The sequence below is a fragment of the Chiloscyllium plagiosum genome, chromosome 8, assembly GCF_004010195.1.
Source record: "Chiloscyllium plagiosum isolate BGI_BamShark_2017 chromosome 8, ASM401019v2, whole genome shotgun sequence".
In the NCBI taxonomy this organism is placed as follows: Eukaryota; Metazoa; Chordata; class Chondrichthyes; order Orectolobiformes; family Hemiscylliidae; genus Chiloscyllium; species Chiloscyllium plagiosum.
Window position 1 is genome coordinate 59,495,070 of NC_057717.1, and position 7,110 is coordinate 59,502,179.

The following is a 7,110-nucleotide window of genomic DNA, read 5'->3' on the forward strand; positions in this document are numbered from 1 at the left end:
GAGGCAGAAGTGCTAACCACTGAGCTACCCACTGTTGCATCTCGGCACTAAGATTGCATAAGTGTCAAAACCTCTCTCCAGCAACACTCGGAGCATATTCAGAACTTGGACGGCTTGGTCAAGAAAAGCAGCACGACATTGAAGCCATTGTGAGTACAAGGTAGGAGTACCAGAAGGTCATTAAGCCCATCGAGTGTGCAAACCAGGAACAGAATGATTCAATTCAGTAATTCGTGCCTCTTGCATAGTAATCACAGCAGATCTTTTTCAGCCTTGTGTCTGTTACGGGAATTCAAAGGGAATGCACAAGTTATAGAAAGGGAAAAACAAAGAATAACTAGCTTCAGAAGAGAATGACATGTAGTGATGAAACTATTGGATTTGAAGGCAATCTGTTAGAATCGGTAACAAGAAATTTTCAAAGTCAAACCACGATCCATCACAGTCAACGTGATTTTGTTTTGAAGGATTTTATGAATTATTAGCTTGAGGTTTTTTTTAGAATGTGCGAGAAAAAATGGATAAAGGCGGTTCTATGGCTGTTTTATACCTGTACTTCCGGAAACATTGCATAACGTGCCACACAGAAGATTAAAATGCAAGAGAAGACCAGCTGGGGTGAGGAAAAAATATTTGCTTGGCGAGCGGATTGGCGAACCTACGAAAATAGTGATATTAGGTACTGATTTTGAACTCTTTTGGGCAATGTCAAACTCACACAACACCAGCTGAAAGCTCACCCGGTTTTTCTGAGAGCAAGAGCTTTCTGAGCGCTGCTAATTTCGAAGAAAATGATCAAAAGTTCGTACAAATCAAGCGAACGACTTGAAGATACCAAAGATGCCTCTTAAATCTTTAATCAGTTACAATGGATGTTCACATATTCGTTAATTATTATGCAAATTCTACAACTTATTTCAAATCTCTGCCTGGAAATAATTTAAGGTGTTATCGATGAAAATGAAGTTACACCTCCGGTCAGACAAGTATTTCAGGTGTGAGGTGGTGTTTGGAATCTAACTGTACCTTAAGCAGGAGTCGGATTTATTTTATTTCCAACGTCGGAGTTTATATAATGCCACATTGTTGATTGTCTACAAATTGTATAGGTCGTGAACCAAATAGAATCTAACTATAAATACAAATATGCAACCCTCATATGTGTTGGTATGTCTGTGCATGTATGTTGGGGGAGAGTGTGTGGGAATGTCCAGAGTGTGTGCATGGAGGTGAGTGTCTGTGTTGGAAGGGAAGAGAATGTATGAGTGTGTGGGAGGGGAGAGAAGTGGGAGTGTATGCGTGCGCGTGTATCTGTGCGTGTGTGCAAGGGGGACATTGAGAAAGAGTGTGTATATCTGTCCGTCTGTTTGAATGTGTGTGTGTATGTCTGTTCAGTTGAAGACACAGATCGACACGGCACGACCTCTTCCACCACGCACACTGACTCGGTGGTTTCAGCTATTCCCTTTTCTGCAGCCTGTGCTTCATTTGTTGTTCATGTTTCATACCCAGATGCAGTAACTGCAGACCCCATGCTCCATCCAGAGTTGGGTTACCGAAGTTTCAGGTCTCCCTGAATCTCTGAGGCAGCTCACAACACAAACCATTCCCAGATCATCCACTAACCTTTCAATAACATGAGTCAGTCAGCACTCCTTCAACTACAAGTTAGATATCTGGCCCTTTGCAAAAACATGAGAGGAGCTTACTCGTGCTCCTGACTGCACGAACAGCTGAGGGGCACAAACAGAGGTGTTGACTGGTCAGGCACAGACCAGTTTCAAAGACGTGAGTCAGAGCTTCTGAAAGCCTTTCCAACATGGAGTACCACTTGTGACACACCGGGAAACGAACAACAGCCCGACACACAATTTCATTGTTTCTGAGCTTCACAATACCAGCACTCGATACACTAGCGAGCCAAAAACCAAGGACTTGGAAAGATACAGAGGGAAATGCACATTAAATATAGAATCAGGCACTTGATGAACGAAGAACATAATGTGAAAACATGGAGGAACGAAAACACTGGATTGGGACTAACTGAAGTAGGTAGACTTTGGTGGGTCCAATAATAACACTGAGAATATGATTTTTTTTTTAAAAGGTAGGGTCAGCTGAAGTGGTTTATTACGTCCAATTCTGACTCTCCCTCACAGAAACATTCCTGCTGCTGCACCTGCACTAGGTAACTGCCGAACTTGGGAAGACAGTGACAGTAAACTGTGATGCCACAAGTTTATTTCTCTATATCTCCATGCATCAGCACAAGGCAAGGAAGATACTCTGTGCACGCGTGTACGTTTCCGGGACATGTTAGATGTGAAATCATTGCTTGAGAGAGAAAAGGTATGGAGGAAACCAAGTTCGATATGAACATCTGGCAGGGGTTTGGGGAATGGACAGAGAGAGACTGAGGGACATTACATGGACATATTTAATGACATGCTTGAGAATATTAAAGTAAATACACTGCCAGACCCAATGACAATGTTGATCAGTGTGCACACGAATGATGGATGGATGTGATTTTGGTGTAAGTTCGGACACGAACCATAGACTTTTGAATCAGATTTGCTTCTGCCCAATTAAAGCTTGACGTGTCAGCAGCAGATTTTTGGTATCATTCGGACTGAATTACAAAGCTCAAGGTTCAATTAGCAGATGGGATGAGTCAGTGAAGTATATTCTGAATGTATCAGCAGTTAGGAATGGCCAGGTTATGATGTCAGGAATCAGTTCATTGTAAAGAGATCACCGCAGCTATGATTCGTCTCTTTCAGCCTCAGATATTGGGCAGGGTCAGGGGAAGGAAACGGAGTTTGTTACCAGAACAGAAAACAGTGATTTCCATGCTCCCAACAGTTAAATAACAAGGGCAGTGATGCAATCAATCGTGGTTCACTGCTGAATTTGAGCAGTTCAATATGGAGACGCAGGAGCGACACTGTTAAAAGGAAAGACAGAAAGAGTGAATTAACAAGTTCACTGATACAGTCAAATAGAATGTCTGGATTCTGAGTCTCAGCAGGAAAAAGAACTGTGGCAAGGAGTGGAGAATCAATGAAAAGAACAGCGTTACAACCAACACTTTTTACAGAATTAATGTAAGAACAGTGGGACTTACCAGGTACACCAATGATAGACAGGATTGGGTAATAAAAGTATTGAATAATCCAAAGTGCATATTCGATCTGCCGTGATAATGATATCCAATCATTATATATAGAAAGAAACAAAATATAATTGGATAAACTCTTGCCCATTGACGGAACATTCCAGTCAAATGCTCCAAGATCCTGATCTCTCCTCCCCATCTCTCTGGAGTTGCTGATCTCTGTTAGCGCTTTCAGTGATGCTCCTGCTCATATAATGGGGTAACACATTGAACAGGGCTCATTTATCATTAAACATGGAAACCCTCCACTGGGATATTTATAATCCATGGAGACTAACATTAGTGACAGTCACTTAACAAACAAGTTCAGTTAACACGTTCCTTCCATCACTTTTCAAATCACAGCGAAAAGCAACATTGACTCAGTGTGGATGAATGGATGAGTGTTGCTGAAGGATGGACCATAAACCTTTCAATGTTTTTATTTTTTCTTCCTTCCTGTATGTGGAAGTATTGCCAGATTAACGTAGAGTTCTATATGTCTCACCCTATGTACAACAGGAGACGGGGGGAAATAGCAGACCAGCTGCATAAGATGCTTGGTGGGGTATATTCTGGAGACGATGAAGCTGGGTAACAATATTTATTGTTCATTGACATTGTGTCATCTACTTCCAGTTTTCAGTGTCCTGTTGTCAAATCCTTCCCTAACCTCGGGGCGTCATTCAGAGTACTTAGAGTGCTGGTCATGGACAGGAGAAAACAATTCTCTCCCTTCTCACCTGCCTGTCACAGATGGACAAGAGGAGGCCATTCAGTCCTTTGAGCCTGTTACATAGCGACAGATGCTTCTTGAGCCTGTTATTCAGGAACTAATAGTTCAAAAGTACTTATGGAGAACTGATACAGATGCTAATATTCTCATCTAAATAATGCCAATTTTGATCATTTTACACACAAGCACTTTGAAAAGCTGCTTGCGAGAAGCTCGTGACAGGAAACTGGTAAACTGGTAGGGCTTCACTATTGAGGTTACAGTGTCGAGCAACAGTCTGTTTCTGTTCCTGAATCTGGTCAAGAAACGGAAGGGAGCACATGATAGCTACAGATAGCAAGAATTGACTGAATCCATCAAGGAGTACTACGGCAGTGGGATAACATTAAGAGGGAAATCAGATGGTCAACATGGGGACATGAGATATCATTGGCAGACAGGTTCAGGGAGAATCTAGAGATTCTAGGTTTGCTACCGGTTTGCAACCAGTGCCACGAGATAGTGAGATGACGTACAGTCAGCGAATGCAATTTAACACGTGGCAGTGAGGCTGGTGCAGGAGGGAGGGATTCAGATACATAGACCATTGGGATACATTCTGGGGAAGATAGGACCTATATATGAAGGATGGGTTGCACCTGAACTGGAGGGAAATAAATGACCTGGTGGAAGATTTGCTCGTGTGATACGGGAGGGTTTTAACTAGTTTGGCCGGAGGTGGGAATCAGAGCCACATGTCTGAAAGGGGGTCAGTTGCAGACGGGATAACGACAGGATGTATTGAATCTTTCAGCAAGGATCGAGCACAGCTTTAGAGAATTACAGACTTGCTAGAAAGGAACTCAGAAACTGATTGAGGAGAGTCAGGAGGGGGCGCGAAAAAGGCTTGGCAAGAAGGTTTTGGGAGAGCCCAAAGGCACTTTACTCATACGTGAGGAATAAGAGAATGATCAGGGAGACGTGAGGGCCGATCAGGGATAGCGGAGGGAACTTGTACGTGGAGAGTGAGCATATAGGGGAAGCCTTAAATGAGTTTTATGCTTCGGTTTTCACCAAGGAAAGGGAACTTGTTGTAAATGAAAACTTAGAGGAGCTGGGATACAGTCTTGACGAGATCAAGATTGATGAAGTTGATTTGCTAGAAAGTTTGGAAAACATTAACAATGAATGGAAGAGCTTGGGAAAAGTTGATGGGCAGAGAGATCTGGGAGTGCAGGTCGCTGCATAGGTGGATAGCATGGTCAAGAAGGCATATAGTATGCTTGCCTTCATTGGACGTGGTATTGAGTATAAAAGCCTGGCAGGTCATGTTAACATTGAACAAGATTACGGTTCGGCCGCATTTAGAATACTGTGTACAGTTCTGGTCGCCACATTACCAAAAGGATGTGGACGCTTTGGAGAGGGTGCAGAGAAGGTTTACGCGGATGTTGTCTTGTATGGAAGGTGCTAGCTATGAAGAAAGGTTGAGAAGGTTAGGTTTATTTTCATTTGCAAAAGGGAGATTGAGGGTGGACCTGATTGAGGTTTATAAAATTATGAAGGATATGGAGAGGGTGGATAGGGACAAACATTTTTCCTAGGTTGAAGGATTCAATAACTAGATGTCATGCTTTCAAGGTGAGAGGTGGAAAGTTTACGGGGGATACACACGGCAAGTACTTCACACAGCGGGTCGTGGGCGTTTGGAACGCTTTGCAAGCAGAGGTGGTAGAGGCAGGCAAGGTAGATTCATTTGAGATACATCTGGATAAATGCATGAGTAGGTGGGGTGCAGAGGGATACAGATGCTTGGGAATTGGGCGACTGGTTTATACAAGACATTTGGATCAGCTCAGGCTTTGTTCTTCGTTCTTTGATATGTCCGCAGGGCCAGACCAGAGTTATCCTCTGCTCCGAGAAGCGAGAAAGGACGTTGCTAAGCCGCTGGCGAGGATATTTGCCTCCTCACTCTCCACAGGAATCATTCTGGTGGATTGGAAGGAGGCGAATGTTGTTCCTCTTTTCAAGAAGTGTAATAGGGAAAATCCCTGGCAATTACAAACCAGTCAGTCTTACATCTGTGGTCAGCAAAGTTTTAGAAAGTATTATGAGGGATGGGATTTCTGACTATTTGGCAAAACATAGCGTGATTAAAGGCAGTCAGCATGGCTTTGTGATAGGCAGGTCATGCCTCTCAAATCTTATTGAGTTCTTTGAGGAGGTGTCAAAGACAGCTCGACAATGGTTGTGCAGTGGATGTGGTATATGTGGACTTCAGCAAGGCATCTGATAGTGTTCCCCATGGTAGGCTCATTCATAAAGTCAGGAATTATTCGATACAGGGAGATTTGGCTATCTGGATTCCGTATCGGCTGGCTGACTGAAGGCAGAGAGTGGTTGTAGATGGATAGTATTCTGCCTGGAGGACAGTGTTGATGGCGTCGCGCAGGGCTCTGTTCTTTGGCCTTTGCTCTTTGTAGTTTTTATAAATGACTTGGATGAGGAGGTTGAGGGGTGGGTCAGTTAATGTGCAGATGACGCAAAGGTTGGAGGTTTCGTCGATAGGATAGAGGGCTACTGCAGGCTTCAGCGCGATATAGACAGGATGCAGAGCTGGGCTGAGAAATGGCAGGTGGAGTTAAACCGGGATGCATGTGACATGATTCATTTTGGAAAGGTCGACCTCGAATGCAGAATATAGGATTAAAGACATGATTCTTGGCAGTGTGGATTAACATAGGGATCTGGGTGTGCAAGGACATAGATCCCTCAAAGTTGCCACCCAGTGGATAGGGTTGTTAAGAAAGCATGTGATGTTTTGGCTTTCATTAACAGTGGGATCGAGTTTAAGAGCCGCTAGGTTTTGCTGCAGCTCTACAAGTCCCTAGTGAGACCACATTTGGAATATTGTGTCCACTTCTGGTCGCCCTACTATAGGAAATATACAGAGGCTGTGGAGAGGGTGAAAAGAAGGTTTACCAGAATGCTGCCTGGACTGGAGTGCTTGCCTTATGAAGAAATGATGAATAAGCTCGGACTTTTCTCTCTGCAGAGAAGGAGGGAGAGAGGAGACCTGATCGAGATGTACAAAATAATGAGAGGTATAGATAGAGTCAATAGCCAGAGACTTTTCCCCAGGGTAGGATTGACTGGTACGAGAAGGCATAGTTTGAAGATATCAGGAGGAAGATATAAAGTAGACATCAGATGTCTGTTCTTTACGCAGAGAGTTGTG